Here is a 17,778-nt window from a genome sequence, read left to right on the forward strand (position 1 = left end):
GCCAATTGATAATTATACTTCACTTTTATAACCAAAGAATCTGAACCCAGCTTCTAGAAAATATGTGAAATAGTTATCAGAGAGAACTTTTTTCTCATCTCCCTCTGAAAATCTCTACCTCAAAGACAGAAGCTATGATTATCTAAATGACAGTCTTAGTATATGATGCTTCCTAAAATCTTAAATTCCTCAATATGATTCCTAACCTTCAGTATCCTGGCATATTCCAAGAGGCAAAACAAAACAAAATGGAATTACAGAAGCCACAAGATTCTATATTTAAAAAATACTGAATATATTTTTTTAATATCAAGATTTTCAACATTAAAGGATCCATCATAGTTTTTTTATTTGTGTCTTTCTTGCTCCCCAGATATCAGTAGACAACTTCTAAAATAAATAACTTTTATGAATAATATAGGCAGTATGACTGCAAAATTTAGATTTTTGAGGGGCGCCTGGGTGGCGCAGTCGGTTAAGCGTCCGACTTCAGCCAGGTCATGATCTCGCGGTCCGTGAGTTCGAGCCCCGCGTCAGGCTCTGGGCTGATGGCTCAGAGCCTGGAGCCTGTTTCCGATTCTGTGTCTCCCTCTCTCTCTGCCCCTCCCCCGTTCATGCTCTGTCTCTCTCTGTCCCAAAAAAATAAATAAAAAACGTTGAAAAAAAATTAAAAAAAAAAAATTTAGATTTTTGAATATAAAGAATAAGATAAATGAAGTAGACACATGATCTTTCATTTTCCTCCTTTTTATCGGGGCCGTTCTTCGATGACCCATGGACTTACTTCTTTCTGTTTCTCCTCTGCCTCTCCCACACACTTTCAAGGAAATGGACCAAAACATTCATTGAACATTGGAAAAATTGAGCTCTAGAGGAAAAATCTTAGGACTATAGCAATGGGTTTTATTTTCTTATTATAGTAAAAATGATGATAATATCTTGAATTTAACATGTCTTTCTTTTAAAGCATTTGAGCATATTGTTTTTGTTTTTATTGTTAATAGATTACCCAATGTTCCCATGACATACTTAAAACCACTTGGCTCATTCCTAGAGCTAAGACTAGGAGCTAAGCCTCCCACTTATATGTCTAAACTTCATTCCACTAGGTTATATATTGGCCAATTCATAAAGTACCCACCTCAATAGTCCAAAGCCTCTGAATAACAGTTGAAAGTCACAGTAATTAAGGTTACTTTCCCTCTGGGTGTGAGCTCTTTTGCTTTGTGATAGAGCTAATTTTGATGTTTAAAATCAGCTCCTTGCTTTTTCCAGCACAATTGTTACCTAAGAAAGGAACTGTCTGAGCTGCTGCCTTTGGGTTTAACTTCTGGTCCAGTCATTTGCCTACATGGCCTTGAGCCTGCCACATGGGAGAACGTTCTCAAAATCTCAATCAGGAAGCCAGATCTGGATAGCAATGGATACATGGATTTCCATTTACAATAAGTAATGTACTTCTTTCTACCTCATTTTTTAATATAAAAAAGATTGAGATAATAAAATAGCAACCATCTCACAGGATTTCTGTTTTAAAGAGAACTTGTTACGTGTGTGTAATATATTATACATAATATATTTTATATACATGATATATTACACATAACTATATTGCAATGTTATTTATCGAGCACGGTAAGAGGTTAGTAAGTACTCAAGCAATTTTATTTTATTCTTATTTTTTGGTTTGTAGCATTTTATTTTTATCTGTACTCGATTAGCAATTACCCCAACAGATCCAGCGTTGAGCTCAGAAATATCAACCTGCTGTGAGCACCTTACAGGTCCCTAGGCCAGTCTGTATAGGCCTTTAGTTTCACCTCCATTCCATCCCTTCCAAAAAAATGATTAGGAAAATTTAGCAGAACTACTTTGATCATCTTAGCACATCTACTCAAAGCTGAAAATATTTGAGGAGCCTGGTCATTCCTTAATCTAAATACATATAAACTTTGTAAAACTCATTCATGAATTTGTCAATTGAATCTTCACAATATTCCCTGGTGTTTAAAAATTATGTGGATATATATGTATATATTCATATATATGTATATAAATATGTATTATATATGTATAAATGAGGTGAATATAATACATATGTATACATATTCAATGAAAGATATGAAATAAATCTTCATGTATTAAATTGTCAAGTTTCAAGAATGTTCAGTAATAATGTAAAGAATATGTTTAAATTGCTGAATGCAGAAGATGATCATAAAAGGAAAGAGGCATTTTTCCAAAAGTTAAATGGATTTCCTTTAAGTATTTCAGTTTTAAGTATACAGCTTCACATACAGGGACAGCTTATGATACTAAACTTTTTAGTTTATGGATTCTTTTCCAATCCATATCTTTAACATTTTCCATTCTATTATTTTCTCTCAAAAGACTGGTTTGTTATTTTAAAATTGTTTATACAGACATGATGAAATTGCAAAATTTTTTTTTAAGTTTATTATTTATTTTTGAGAGAGAGACAGAGACAGTGAACGAGGGAGAGGAAGAGAGAGAGGGAGAGGGAGTCCCAAGCAGGCTCCGCACTATCAGCAGGGAACCTGATATGGGGCTCAAATTCACAAACTGTGAGATCATGACCGGAACCAAAACCAAGAGTTGGACACTTAACCAACTGAGTCACCCAGGTGCCCCTGGAATTGCAAAATCTTTAACTGGGAACTCTTTCAATTTTCTTTGTTTTTAAAGTAAATATAAATATTTACAAATTTAGAAACCTTGATAAATATTGTAAAACAAACAAGAAAGTCTATCAACTACTATACATGCTTTTGTTAAAAGATAAAGTCAAGGGGTGCCTGGGTGGCTCAGTCTGTTGAGCACCCAACTTCAGCTCAGGTCATGATCTCATGGTTGGTGAGTTCTAGCCCCATGTCGGGCTCTACGCTGACATAGCGGAGCCTGCTTCGGATTCTCTGTCTCCCTTTTCTGTCTGCGTGTGTTCCCTCTCTAAAAAATAAATAAAAATTACTATTTTTTTTAAGATAAAGTCAAAAGGCCTTAAAGCTACTAAACTTTATGTAGGAAATAAAAGTTTTAATTTTTAGGGGTTGTGGAGTTTTATACACCTATAAATCAAGTTTGCACCAAATAGTCACATGTCTGGATGTTGATGAATGTCTCCCCTAGGTAAGCCTTCATCATCTTAACTTCCTTATTCATACTGTTTCTTTTGGATTTCAGTTTTAGCTTTAAGCATGTTGCATTGTATAGCAAAGACTCTAGGACATGGTTGTTTGCAAATATGTTGGATTTGAGATTACCTCAGGAGCCAGAGCTACATATAATTCAACCTGTGATAAATCATAGAAACATTTCAGTCTTTGTTTAAAGAAGCAATTTTTATTGTATGCCTTCTTGGTTTTTTTTTTTTTCCTGAACAAGGTGTCTTTACTTGCCCCATTTTCTTCTGTTTTATCAGTCTTCTTTATTTACATAACAGTTTCCTTCAACTTCCAACTTCCAAGTTGCCTTGACATGAAGCTGTTTCTTTCTGGAGCAGAAAAAGAAAATATGTCATGTACTATTATTCTTTTTTTTTTTTTTTCATTAAACCATATGGACATCTGGAAGCAGAGTCTAAACCTGTCAGCCTCTCATGATATAAGGCAAATATGCGTTATTCTATGGAGGAAACTAAAACAGAGGCTTTCTTTCCTCGTCTCTCCACCTCATGGAAAGAAACTTAATTTATGGGGATTTCTGTGAAGGGCAGTCTGCACCAGAGAGGAAGGGCTTAGCAATTACCTCAAAAAAAAAACAAAAACAAAAACAAACACACAAAAAAACACTCAGAGTTTCATCAAACACCTCCCAGATCTTTGAAAATTTGCTTAGACTCCATTTTATTTTCAACAGAGCCTTCAGACACACAGGAAGTGAAGGATAACCTTCCAAGCCAAAATGTTCTTTACAGATGGCAACTGAGGGGGAAAACACCGGCGTGTGGCGTGTTCTTTCCTCAGCCGTTCAGTCAAGTTTGTATTGTAAGGCTTTATAAACAAGGAGTGTTTACAGCATCCTGTGGCTGTGAGATGTGCCAGGTAGCATGTAGAGTACCCTCAGATAGAACTAAGGTGTTCCATTTCCTAATTTGCCCTCCCAAAATAACAGAGTTCCATCCCGGTATAGTGCCTCTGAACAATTAAGAGCGATAGGTAGACGCTGGGAAGGTCAGAGGATCTAACCCAGGTCAGTGTTTTCAGTCAGCTGAAAACAATTCATTCTCGGGTAATCGGAGACTTAAAGGGACATGACATATATATACATTAATTGTTTAGCCCACTAAATCCATGGCTCAGTTATCACAGTATCAAAGAATTAGTAATAGGAGCTGAAATAGCAAGTGCCTTTCCTTCTCTATTCTCACATAGGATTATTCTCTATGAAATAATCACATACAATATTAAAAATAGCATTTTTTATATAAAGCTAATGCGTCTAACTCACCAGTGTTTTCATAAACAATAAAACAAAATAATTTTACTTTATACAAAGCATTAGGTCTATGAAGCATTCACTTCCACACCTGTAGCATATATAGATAATGATTTGGCTACTTACAGTCCTAAAACTACTAATAAGCCTTGTTTGTCTGGATAATTCTATGATTCACAGAGTTGACTGAGAATTTTTATTGTAGTCTATCCCTGTCACTCGTACAGAATGATGGTACATACCAAAACAATTCTTGAAGTTGCCTCATTACCTTTATTAATCTCTACAGTCTGCTGTTCTAACTTTTCCCACCTTTCACCTTGATTGAGAGACTGGCTTCTTCTGCCCTCTTCCTCTCACTACCATTCGTAGGATTGAAGATGTGCTTAGGATTCTCTGTGGCCCATTCTAGAGAGTCTATTCCATTCTACAGATTCTGTTCTACAGATTCTGTGTGGCCCATTTGTCACCTGTCACTGGTGATGGGTATCTAGGCCTGCAGTTCATGCTGGAAAAACAAGATTTGGGTTGATGAGAGACTATACACATGCTAAAAATTCTTTTACTAATATTTTACAACTCTTCTCATTGTCTATAGCTTTCCTTGATAACTGGGCCTCTGCCTGACTGGCAGCTTAAGTCTTGTAGGTTTCTGAGAGTTTAGACTACTTCAAGCTAGACTTCTAGAACTTGAAAGCAATTTTGAGAGAGCAATTTCAAATCTTTGTTCTAAGAAAGTACTAACAGAATTTCCTATTATAACTATTCTAACATGTACCTTTAAAGAACCAAAGCCAATGGATTTTCATCAGGCTCAAAGAAAATGCTGGCGCTCTTCAAAGTCCATCCCAGTTTCTTTACAACCCAGCTCTTCACTGGCAAAATTCTCTGGATTATATTTGGAAATTCTGTGGCATATTTTTAAATCACAAGTTGATGTGTTTTACTTTAAATGAAGACTTCCTGTATATGCTATAGAAGAAAATTTACCATCATCATTGGATCTTTGCACCTTAAAATAAACTTTATTTTAAACCACACCTTTCTGTGAGGTTTGACAAAAGAAGACAGCCAGATCTAGAAGGTTATGAGTTCTGTGATGGAACTTGATTCATGGTTTCTAATAAAGATATTTTAATGCTCCTGCCAAGTTCAGCAGCAAGGCTTGCCAGAACATAGACTCTCAAGTAAGCCTACCCCTTAATCTTGTGTGAGAAGAGAAAACAGGCCCAACAGCAATACAGGCTGGATATGAAAGTCCTTCTCTGCATTACTTTCCCCAGTAAAGGTCATCTGTACCACCAAGAAACAATACATCAGTAATATCTGGTAATATTCAGAGCCATCAGCAAGAAGAGGGGGCTTATGGTCAACTGAGTATTTATGTACATAAGAAAGCCCCTTTTGTGAATTAACCTTTTAGTACATACATTTTTTCCCCCTTAAACAGAGACAGCTTTTGATTATTCAGGTTAGGTGGGATGGAAAGGAAGGGGGAAGGGACAAGACCACTCAACGTGACAGACAATGAAAAACTCAACTGTGGTTGGCTTTCAATTTTGTTTTTGTACTTTCATTGAAATATGGGTGTGTCTGGTATTCTGAGAATTTGCATTTCAGACAAAGTAATAACAGTAGACCATAGAGACCTGACTCAGAAAAGCTGGAAAGTCATTTTAGTTCTCTATCTGCTCAACTTTTGGTCACCCCATTCCTTATTGGGGTGGACATCTCCACTTCTCCAATTATTACCTGACTTAATTAAGTGGATTGGAGTATTTCTTGGTTTTCAACCAGAAAATGGAAGCACAATTTCCCATGGCATGATGATATAAAACTTGAGAAATAGACATTTAACTGCTCCATAAGAAAATTAGTGGAATAAAATCAATTTACTACTTAAACTGTAACTTGTCATACATTTCAGAGATACTTAGCCTAATACACTTGATAATTGCATACAATTCACAAAACAAGATTGCTTCTAGAATTTTTACCTGCCTCCCCCCCCCCAACACACACATACACTCATCCCACATCCCTCAGACTGAGACACGAAACAAATATCCAGGTAGTGGCACAGGAAGATGAAAATCCAGTAAATACCAGAGAGAGATTTTTCATGTAGCCATGAAAATAGTGAGAGACAACCCAAGAACATCTTTCACCTGGAAGAGAATACCCTCCGTAATGCCGTGTGAATGACATTACAAGACAAAGAATATTTTAAATTTACTTAACCTACACATTCTTACATTTTCAAAGAGGTAAACATTGATACATTTGGCAGGTGGGAAAAGCTAAATGTTCATTTGCAGAGATACTGCCATTTCTGTGGCTGCTTGGGGGGAAAAATGTTTTAGTACATGATTTAGAATCATTACCCTAATGCCAAATCCTTGGAGTCACTGTTTGTGATGAACCGAACAGGGTGCACAGATGCCTTAAAGCTTGGAAAATTGCTCACCAGAAAGTGTTTCATTTTAGTCAGAGTTGTCTCAGAAAGACAGATCTCTCTAAACAAAACTAATTCAGGGACTTGGCTAACATATTGGAAATGGAAAGTCATGCTCTCTTGCCAGGTTTTGGAGATGCTTGCACAATATCCAGATGATTGAATTATATACATGGCAAATCAAAGTGACAAATATCAGTTGTACAAATCAAATTCGTAAAGGTAACTAATGATGGGACATTATCCCATCCTTTTTCTATTTTTTTTTGTTTATTTATTTAGTTTGAGAGAGGGCAAGCATGAGCGGGGAAGGAGCAGAAAGAGAGGGAGAAAGACAGAATTTCAAGTAGGCTCAGCACTGTCAACGCAGAACCTGATGCAGGGCTCGAACTCATGAGCCATGAGACCATGACCTGAGCTGAAACTTAACCAACCGAGCTACCCAGGTGCCCATAGGAACTCATCCCTTTTCTAAAATAAAAGTGGATAATTAACATCTTTTCTTCTTTTGTCTATCTATGCAGAAGCAAGTAATATAAGACGTTCAGGTGCTTGGGTGGCTCGGTCGGTTGGGTGATTGACTCTTGATTTTGGTTCAGGTCATGATCCCAAAGTCATGGGATTGAGCCCTACATTGGGCTCCATGCTGAGTGCAGAGCCTGCTTAAGATTTTCTCCCTCTCTCTCTCTTTCTTCCCCTCTCCCTTGCCTGCACTCTCTCTCTCTCTCTCTCTCTTAAAAATAAAATAATAAAATAAAATATTAAATTGGTAAACCTTATTAATTTTAAAATTGATGTTTCCAACTAACAACTTTACCATAGAAAGGGATAATATATGTTACTAAGCACTCGTAAGGTTATCAGTAAAACTAGCTGAATTCAACCTGGCATTTTTATTCAACATGAAAAAATTTTGCCCTAAAAAAGAAAAGTAAGAAAATTAACAACAGAAATAGGGAAATATAATTGCATATTCATAAGGCAACATTTGATAGGAAATACGCCAAAAGAAATTTAAATGGTCTTTGACTTCATTGGCATAAATGATTCCTGAAAGCATGAGTTAGTTATAAGAACAAAGTCAAAATAGATGAGATCATTTGTATAGAAAAGGACAATATTTCTTCTGTAATGCATCTAGGACTTACTGTGAAAGATATTGGAAAACATGTTATATGATAAAAAGGAAGAAAATATTCATTTTTCAAAGGATTTGATCTTAATCATCTAAAAGTTTATACACAAACATCAGAACATATATCATCAATTTTTTTAGAAGATATCAATTTAGATGAGTTTTTCGTATATTCATCAGCATCATTACATTGGAATAGCTACACTTAAACTGCAAATCGCCACAGTAATAGAGCAATCGAAGCCACACGTAATCTCAAATGACTTACTCTGGGCTTTGGAATGTGTGATAGGGCTTTCAGCTTTCACCATTAAATTTTATATATGCAAAAAAAGGTTGTCAGTGGAATAAGTCAAAGATTAGAAGCACAAAAAGGAGGGGCACTTGAGTGCCTCAGTCAGTTAAGTGTCCAACTCTTGATTTTGGCTCAGGTCATGATCACACTGTTCATGGGTTTAAGCCCCGCATTGGGTTCTCTGCTGACAATGAGGGGCCTCCTCAGGATTCTCTCTCCCCCTGTCACTGCCCCTTGCCCCCACCTTTCTCTCTCAATATGGAAAAAAAAAACTTAAGAAGCACAAGGATTCCAATGTTCTATTTCTGACTCGAAGATAGAGGAACCGTGTGTCAAAAAATGCAGGCAGTTTCTGAAGACACGGAGAAGTCCTTGACCAACACCTGGCAAGAGTCAGGGACCTCAGTCCTACAACCGCAAGGAATTGAATTATGCCAACACCAAAAATGAACTTAGAAGGAACTTAGAAGGCAGATTTTTCCCCAGAACCTCCAGATGACAACCCAGCCCAGCATACACCTTGATGTCAATTCTGTGATACTCTCAGAAGAGAGCTGGGTAGTGCCATGCAGGACTGTTGACTTCAAGAACTGTGCTGGTTGAAGTCCGATCCTATTCTCTTATCGACCAGGGGACTTAACCATTCGTTTACACATCCTGTCGATTCACAAACCTGGGCAGAAGAGAGTCCTTGTCATGTCGAGTTCAGAGGAAGCAATGAGAGATGGGGGCCTACCTCTGAGGCTCTCCATTTTTTTCTTCTAGATGTATAATAAAATGACACATTTGCATTAAGTTTGCAAGCTGACCCAGTGCTTCAAGTATTAATTTGAAGTTGGTAGGGAAGAAATGAAGTGAAATAAGATTGCATATGAGACCTAAGGAGGAAAAAACATACTAGAAATAAAAGACAAGGAGAAGCCTATGACTGAGCGTGACTACAAGAATCTGAGGATTTTTTATAGTCTATAAAACCATGTATTTATAATTATAAGAAATTAGTTGTGCTATTTCCTTTTAAAGTCAGTAACGCTAGTATTGTACCATCATTAAAAGTTTAATGTCGAAAATGCTTTGCGGCCTATTCAAACTGTAATTCTTCACTCACTAATATCCAGACTCTACCTCTAATTCTAGTATTTTCAAAGTCAGAGAAATAAAATTTGAAAGATTAGGTTGAAGCATATGAAACTGTGAATACAACCATTATGACCTATAAAAAATAGCAGTTTCACATGATTCAACTTCGCAGATTGCTAGGGGATATAAAAAACATTACATGGCTATAGCCACATAATCAATCTTGGTAAAGAGAAAGCTGAATAGTGATTGAACAGCTGGCAGACCCTTTTATCATATAACATGTTTCTCTAATATCTATCACAGTAAGTCCTAGATGCATTAAGGAGAAATATTGATCTTTTCTATACAAACTGTCCACTAAGAACATTAAAGAAAAAATCAAGCTCAGCCTTTAAGATAAAGTATCTTTACAATTTACCTTTACAATAAGGAGTATCTGAGAGTGAGGGATGCTATTTATTTTAATTGGCTACCTTTATTAAAGGTATTAAGCATGACTAAATATTTTAGTGTGGGAACAGAATATTCTAAAGTAAAGAATACTAATTCTTAGTTAAAAGAACAAGATTATACGGTTGGAGCATACATTAAATGACAGCAAGAAAATAAACCAGAACATCTTGCCTCACAGAAACAAGGTATTACATCTCAGAGAACTTCCTCTCTAAGCTCTTATGTGCCCTTTTGTATTTCAGTGCCATATTTATTGTCCTAGCCTAGACTTTATGGTAAGTCGTTTCAGTGATGTCCATAAATCAATTTAGAATCCTTTGTTCCACTAACATTTTGTTGCATGGGCCAGGAAAATCCCCTATCTTTGGTTAATTCCATGGTTTCCATTATTCTCATACCCCCTACTGCTGATTATACTCATTCAAAGGGCATGCTGAGTAAACCCAACTAGGTTTGAACTAATAAGCAAACTTTTTCTTCTATTTACCCGAGAAGCTAGCTTAAATAATTCCCACATTCTTCAAGTGGAATCCTACATCCCACACTCAAATCCAGAGGCTATTTCACTGAAAAGATTCAAGCTATTAGCAGTAAATTTTATCGACTTCCTTCTTCTCTTATCTGAAAAATTTACCTTATTTCCTCCTATCCACTTCAATGTTGTCACAAAAAAAATACCCTGCTTCTATTTTCAAAAGTAACCCCTTTACTTGTCCTCAGAACCTCATTTTCACCAGATTCTTCTCCATCCTTATTTAATGAAACATCTCTTGAACGTCAAGTGTATCCTCTATTAGCTTGATTCCAAGCTACCACACTGTCCTAGTTTTATTCTCTCTGAATGTTATTCCTCAGTCTCCCCCACAAGCTTTTGTGTATCACTTCGACTCTTCACTGAAGGATTTCTGAGAGGATTTTGTTTGCATTATTATCTCTCCACATTCTCTACCTTGGTGTCTTCATGTCTAGAGACTCTGTTTTATATATTTCTGCATAAATTGCTATGGTCTTTACATTGACTTTTGTTAAGGAAAGCCACCCTGCTACCTTAGTCAAAATATCCTGAACCGGGGGGGACCTGAGTGGCTCAGTCGATCAAGCAGCAGACTCTTGATTTCAGCTCAGGTCATGATCTCACGATTCATGAGATTGAGCCCCACATCGAGCTCTGCTTCTGATTTTCTCTCTCCCTCTCTCTGCCCCTCCCCCTCTCATGCTTGCTCTCTCTCAAAATAAATAAACTTAAAAAATAATAATAATAATAAAAAGAAGTAACATCCTGAACCAGGAAGAATGGAAAGCCTAAAGTGCCATCTCAAGATGAGGTAGCTTCACAGCTATTCAGATTTTCTCCTTCATCTAGTGTCAGTTTGGTCACGTGGAATTGTTTAAAACTTCTGGACGTGAGAGACTCTATTTTGAGAAAAGCTCCACTTTCCTTTCTAAAGCAGATGGCTAATGAACTTGAACTGGGCAAAAAAATCCTTGGCTGGGCCAAAAGAGGCAGTTGTTTTATAAGCATTTGTCTATAGGACATTTGTCTACAGGACAGCCGGCATCCTGATCATAAGGCAGTTGGTTGTGGACGTTCTGAAGACAGAGTAGTTAACTAATGCATACCAGAATAGTTTCATTTGATTGACCAAGAGAAGAGTCAATCAATGTGTAACCAAAAGCAGTTCAGCCTCTTAGTACAAACTGGCAATTTTTTTTCTTTTTTATCCAAGTCATATAACTGCCCTCCTTCCTCTTTCTCATAAAAACCCCTTGCTTTCACCCCGCAGGCAGAATACTTTTCTGGTTTCTGCTAGGACTTATGCTCCCTGAATTGTAATTCTGAGACCACAAATAGAAGTCTTTGCTCTTTTTCAGCTTTATTTCCTTTCTTGGTTGATGGTGGTCTGTTCAAAGAATTTGTCCATTCACTTAAAGTTACCAAATATATCGGCATCACGTTGTTCATATTCTCTTAATGCTTTTCACCTGTTAATAGGATTTAGAGTGATAACTTCTGTTTTACTCCTGATACTAGCAATTTGTGTCTTCTCTCTTCTTTATTGTCCTCCTTAATGGAGGCTTTCTACTCGAGTTATTTGGAATTTGAAAGCCTCTCAGTCCTGTGAGTTGTAGAAATTTATCAGCTCCCTGGCAGTTCTTTGCCTGGCCTCATGGAGTTTCGCCCTATTTATGCCCAGCTTAGGATCCCCAGCAGACTCAAAGGAGCTGGTGTACGAGACTCTACAGCTCTTCGTCTGCTTCTTCATGAGTGCTCTGCCGGAGGAATGGAAGCCCCTCAACCTGTTTGAATTCTGAATCTGTCTCCTCAGTGGAATCTGTGAAACCACTGCCTCTGCTTGGATGCCTCTTCCAGTGGAGCAATCCAGAAAGGCAAAAAAGATAAAGACAATTGCAGGGCTCACCTCTTTTGCTCTCTTTCTCAAAGATCAGTGTCCTGTCCTGCATTTTTCCAATGTGTATAAATAGTTGTTTAACATATTTTGCCAGCTGGAGGACAAAATCAAGGCCAATCACACAATCAGGGCAAATAGAATTCCTTTTACTTGGGGTGTCTTTTGGATGCACTCATTCTGTCACCTGTGGCCTTCTGGCCCAGCTTTGCTGGCATGTTCATTTCCTCTGCTGTCAGAATCTAGCATCTAGCTACAATTGTTCTCTGGATCTCTTTATTAACAGATTGTCTAAATAAGAAAGAAAAAGAAAGAAAGAAAGAAAGAAAGAAAGAAAGAAAGAAAGAAAGAAAAGCATTTTGTATGGGACTCCACATTCGTTCCTAGCCATCGTGCATTCAATGAAATATCTTGGATTTTGAAAGAGTGATGTCAATTTAAGTGCTTATTTTTGACCAGTCTTCCGTTCTTACATAACACTGATGGAATGGAATAGTAAGGTGCCACTTTTTATTTAATTTAATTTAATTTTTAATTTTATTTTTGAGAAAGAAAGAGCATGAGTGGGGGAGGGGCAGAGAGAGAGGGAGACACAGAATCCGAAGCAGGCTCCAGGCTCCGAGCTGAGAGCACTGAGCCCGACGCGGGACTGGAACTTACAAACTGTGAGATCATGACCTGAGAAGTCGAATGCTTAACTGACTGAGCCACCCAGGTGCCCCAAGGTGCCACCTTTTAAAATGGCAAATTCTCGGGGCGCCTGGATGGCGCAGTCAGTTAAGCGTCCGACTTCAGCCAGGTCACGATCTCGTGGTCCGTGAGTTCGAGCCCCGCGTCGGGCTCTGGGCTGATGGCTCAGAGCCTGGAGCCTGTTTCCGATTCTGTGTCTCCCTCTCTCTCTGCCCCTCCCCCGTTCATGCTCTGTCTCTCTCTGTCCCAAAAATAAATAAACGTTGAAAAAAAATTTTTTAAATGGCAAATTCTCTAGGAATGGCAATACATTCTTTAACCCTTTCTCATGCAAGAGGCTGCCAAATGGCTTTAAGACCACAGGCAGGAAGGAAAAGATGGCAGAAAAGGGAGGTGAGGACTGAGAAGACATGTCACTCTAAAGTGATTTCCTCAGCAGTTCATTCTCTCTCCTGGAACATGCCAGCTTTTCTGTCCTTCCCCAGTCACCCCTGAGGTCACCTCAAACTCTTATCCTCCAGTAAGCCATGCAAGGCCAGGAAGGGTTTTCTTCTCTTTTGGAGAAAAAAATTTTTTTAATGTTTATTTATTTTGAAAGAGAGAGAGTGTGACCTGAGGAGTGGCAGAGAGAGGGAGGGAGAGAATTCCAAGCAGGCTCTGCACTGTCAGAACAGAGCCTGACACCAGGCTCTATCTCACGAACCATGAGATTATGCCCTGAGCCAAAATCATGAGTCAGATACTTAACCAACTGAGCCACTCAGACACCCCTCTTTTGGGGAATTTTTTTTTTTTTTTAAAGAAAAGGGTGAAGTGAAGAAATAAAGCTCCTAAAGTCAAGGGAAGAAATCACAAGAATCTCTTAAGGAATACAGAAGGAATATTCCTTAAAAGCACTAAATTATATTCCCCAACAATATCATAGTTCTAATGAGAGAATGTAACTGCTTTCTACTTCTTACCTTCAGCAAGCCATTTATGTGCATTTAAGTTTTTCTTCTTTGTAATATTGTAGATGCAGTTATGGGAATGCAAGCTGGTGCAGCCACTCTGGAAAACAGTAGGGAGGTTCCTCAAAAAACCAAAAATAGAACTGCCCTACGACCTAGCAATTGCACTACTCGGTATTTATCCAAGGGATATAGGTGTGCTGTTTCTTTTTCTAAAAATTTTTTTTTCAACGTTTATTCATTTTTGGGACAGAGAGAGACAGAGCATGAACGGGGGAGGGGCAGAGAGAGAGGGAGACACAGAATCGGAAACAGGCTCCAGGCTCTGAGCCATCAGCCCAGAGCCTGATGTGGGGCTCGAACTCACGGACCGCGAGATCGTGACCTGGCTGAAGTCGGACGCCTAACCGACTGCGCCACCCAGGCGCCCCTAGGTGTGCTGTTTCTAAGGGACACATGCACCCCAGTGATTATAGCAGCACTATCAACAATAGCCAAAGTATGGAAAAAGCCCAAATGTCCATCGATGGATGAATGGATAAAGGAGATGTGGTATATACATACAATGGAGTATTACTCGGCAATCAAAAAGAATGAAATCTTGCCATTTGCAACTACGTGGATGGAACTGGAAGGTATTATGCTAAGTGAAATTAGTCAGTCAGAGAAAGACAAAGATCATATGACTTCACTCATATGAGGACTTTAAAAGACAAAACAGATGAATATAAAGGAAGGGAAACAAAAATAACACAAAAACAAGGAGGGGGACAAAACAGAAGAGACTCATAAATATGGAGAACAAACAGAGGGTTACTGGAGTGGGTGTGTGGGGGGGGAAATGGGCTAAATGGGTAAGGGGCACTAAGGAAAATACTCCTGAGATCATTGTTGCACTATATGCTAACTAATTTGGATGTAAATTAAAAAAATAAATAAATTAAAAACATTGTAGGTGCAGTTAAACAATATGGTTTCTCTAATTTCTTCTAGAGCTAATATATAAATTTACTCGATAGTAAAATAAATACTCTAATTTTATACTACCATATTGGGAGGAAAAGTTCTTAAAGCTATTCTATACATAGTAGACATTCAACATGAAAGCATACGGACATGAACAGGCTGTATTGTTTATTACAAAGCACAGTAGCATTGTAGAAGATTGTCTACACTTCTAAAAGTTTGGGTAAGAATAAGAGCTGTAGAGCTACTTGGCATGTTTCTCAAGTTTCTAAGGAAATAAATCAAGAAATCCAACAGTAAGAAAGTAGTAGTCACGGCAAACAGTATAATAATTTGGCCTTATTTTGTAATCCTTTCCACTTTGCATTTTTAAAGTTGATGGTTCTATTTCTATAATCCCTAGAGTATGATTAGAATTACAAAATTATTTAGTGCCACATTGAAATTAGCGAAAAGAAAGCGGGGGTAACAGGAGCAGAGGTAGGAAGGAGAGGACGAGTGAAAAGGAAGGAAGAAGAGAAAAGATAGGGAAGGGGAGCAGGACATTAAACAGTAAACAGGAAAGCAAAGCTTCTTTTATTTGTTCTTTTGGCACACATTCAGCGAGTCCCAGGTTCAGATAATAAATGAGAGGGCAACAGCCAGCCCACTGCTCTAGCTAACCTTTATATAGCTTCAGAACTATTTTCCGAGGAATTGTCAAAATCTTCCGTTATGTTGGCTTCTGGCTCTGGTGAACAAACTTGTGCAAGCTGGAAATGACACCTGAGCATTCCAAAGGTGTGGGCTGCCTCTTCTCTGTAATGACCAGTTTCTTAGGTTAGGCATATAGTATTTTTGTGGGCAAACCTCTTTATGGAATTCTGTACAGGCATTATTAGAATATAAAAACACGGAAGGCACAGAGTCTGCTATGAGACTGCAATCTAGAGTAGAGGTGACACAAATTTATGTTGTAACTGCATTTTGCGTTTAGAGATACAGTTTTCCAATAGAAATGGTATGACAGGGAGAAAAAAAAATGAATTGTTGAGCAAGTAGAAATTATAGGATAAGAAATAGGAAAGACTGAAATAGAAAATCAGGGTAATAGGCATAAGTCCAACCAGTAGACAATTTTCTGAAAATAAACAAACACACAAAAAAGCTTCCTGAGCGGTGCCTGGGTGGCTCAGTCCATTAAGCGTCTGTCTTTGGCTCAGGTCATGATCTCGTGGTTGGTGAGTTCAAGGCCCACATCGGGCTCTCTGCTCTCAGTGCCCAGCCTGCTTCGGATCCTCTGTACCCCTCCCTGCCTCTCCCCTGCTTGCTCTCTCTCTCTCAAAAATAAACAAACACTAAAAAAAAGGAGGAAGATAAGAAATCTTTTTTAAAAAATAATAAACTTCTTGAAAAAAGTGTGACTCAAGCAGAAATCTGTAAAGATACAGTATGATTTGGAGCAGGCATTCCACAGGAGATACTCTACTTTTGTAAGGAATTAAGAAAAAAGGAGGGGCGCCTGGGTGGCTCAGTCAGTTAAGCCTCCGATTTTGGCTCAGGTCGTGATCTCGCAGTTCGTGAGTTCAAGCCCCGCGTCGGGCTCTGTGCTGACACTCGGAGCCTGGAGCCTGCTTCGGATTCTGTGTCTCCCCGTCCCCTGCTCATGCTCTGTCTCTCCCTGTCAATAATAAATAAACGTTAAAAAAATTTTTTTTAAAGAAAAAAGAAAAGTAATAGAAAATAGTAAATTCTATTATTATTGCTGTTTTATTATTCAGCAGGTAGAGGGAAAAATTATCTTTCCTCCCAAAGAATCACTACAGGCTACTCCTACTGACGTTCTCGGAGTCACGTGTATCTCCTGCATCTGGATGGTAGAAATTCTACAAAGTAGCGTGCTGCTCTGCATCTATTCCTGGCCAGCGTTACAAATCAGGACTTTTTATATTTTCAGGCGATCCAATTGTTAAACATTTACCAGCACATGAAAAATGGTTTTCTCTGAACAACAGGCGAGACCAGCGTCCTCAGAAGACACTGTTGGAAATGCCGGCTTACAGAAAAAAGCTCTTCCCAGCTCTATCTCCTGACACCTCCTCTATTTACTTCGCTGCAGCAGCATCCAACTTAACCTGTTTTCTTCAACTCCTACTGATCCTTAAAATTTTTTGTAATGCTTATTTATGTTTGAGAGAGAGAGAGTGCAAGCAGGAGGGGCAGAGAGAGAGGGAGACACAGAAAGCTGAAGCAGACTACAGGCTCTGGGCTGACAGCGCAGAGCCCGATGTGGGGCTCGAACCCACAAACCATGAAATCATGACCTGAGCTGAAGTCGGATGCTTAACCGACTTGAGCCACCCAGGCACTCCATCTCCTACCAATTCTTAAAAGTCTCAGCTTGGACGTGGTCTTTTTTATGAAACCTCTGATCCTTCTACTCAGAGTTAAATAGATCCTAGTCGCCTCCACTGAAGTTCGGATGTGTCACTATTAGAATATTATTCTATAGCTATAATTCAGTAATTGATTCAACAAATATGCATTCTTCCCCTCTTATGTGCCAAGTATTGGATTAGGTGTTGGGAATAACATTGAACTGGTAGCCCTGGTCTATTCCCTGGTGAGGGAGATAAACAATAAGTCAATTAATTATCATTTTGACAAGCGCTAAGAGGAAAAGTGTAATTATCCATACATTTGCTTAATCTACAAAACTGTGATTCCCTTCAATGTTAAAGGACTTTTTCTTTTTATTTTATTTATTTATTTTTTTTAAAGTAATTTATTTATTTATTTATTTTTCAACGTTTATTCATCTTTGGGACAGAGAGAGACAGAGCATGAACGGGGGAGGGGCAGAGAGAGAGGGAGACACAGAATCGGAAACAGGCTCCAGGCTCCGAGCC

General features: G+C 38.3%; 1 long non-coding RNA gene across 1 annotated transcript; it reads right to left on the minus strand.

Moving 5' to 3' along the window:
- Nucleotides 1-3,393: 3,393 nt before the first annotated feature.
- Nucleotides 3,394-16,746, minus strand: LOC123589968. The gene is made up of 3 exons (XR_006708536.1): nt 16,711-16,746; nt 13,937-14,024; nt 3,394-3,511 (listed from the first exon to the last, which is right to left on the minus strand). It is a non-coding gene; the product is annotated as an uncharacterized LOC123589968 (long non-coding RNA).
- Between the last annotated feature and the right edge of the window lie 1,032 nt (nt 16,747-17,778).

This window comes from Leopardus geoffroyi, chromosome B1, assembly GCF_018350155.1.
Source record: "Leopardus geoffroyi isolate Oge1 chromosome B1, O.geoffroyi_Oge1_pat1.0, whole genome shotgun sequence".
Taxonomy (NCBI): domain Eukaryota; kingdom Metazoa; phylum Chordata; class Mammalia; order Carnivora; family Felidae; genus Leopardus; species Leopardus geoffroyi.